Below are 452 nucleotides of genomic sequence, written 5' to 3'. Positions count from 1 at the left end.
CTTTGCCTCTTCATTAATTCCTGCTGAGTTTAAATGAATAACTAGTACAATTGGTATCATGGTTTTTAAAAGTTAGTGGATTGTAAAAATAGAATGTTTGGGTAACGTTTGCTAAAGGTTGCAACGTTAAGATAACGTTAGGGGAATGTTCGCTAAAAGTTGCAACGTTAAGATAACGTTAGGGGAACGTTTGCTTAAAGTTGCAACGTTAAGATAACGTTAGGGGAACGTTCGCTAAAAGTTGCAACGTTAAGATAACGTTAGGAGGAACGTTCGCTTAAAGTTGCAACGTTAAGATAACGTTACGGGAACGTTCTGGGAACGTTCGATGTAACCAAAAACGAACGTTCCCAGAACGTTAAGAAAACTTTCCGATAAACCAGCACACAACCAAAATACAACCAAACCTAACCTTCAGGGAACGCTCCCGCAACCAAAAACGAACGTTCCCA

At 39.4% G+C, this 452-nt stretch overlaps 1 protein-coding gene across 4 annotated transcripts in view; it reads right to left on the bottom strand.

Moving 5' to 3' along the window:
• arhgef10la (Rho guanine nucleotide exchange factor (GEF) 10-like a) overlaps positions 1 to 452 on the bottom strand; it is a 190,549-nt gene that overhangs the window by 144,576 nt on the left and 45,521 nt on the right. The gene's annotated exons all lie outside the window — the stretch shown is intronic.

The sequence above is a fragment of the Etheostoma spectabile genome, chromosome 4 (genome assembly GCF_008692095.1).
Source record: "Etheostoma spectabile isolate EspeVRDwgs_2016 chromosome 4, UIUC_Espe_1.0, whole genome shotgun sequence".
Classification (NCBI taxonomy): Eukaryota; Metazoa; Chordata; class Actinopteri; order Perciformes; family Percidae; genus Etheostoma; species Etheostoma spectabile.
Note: the sequence above shows the minus strand (reverse complement) of the source record. Positions and strands in the feature narration are given on the sequence as shown.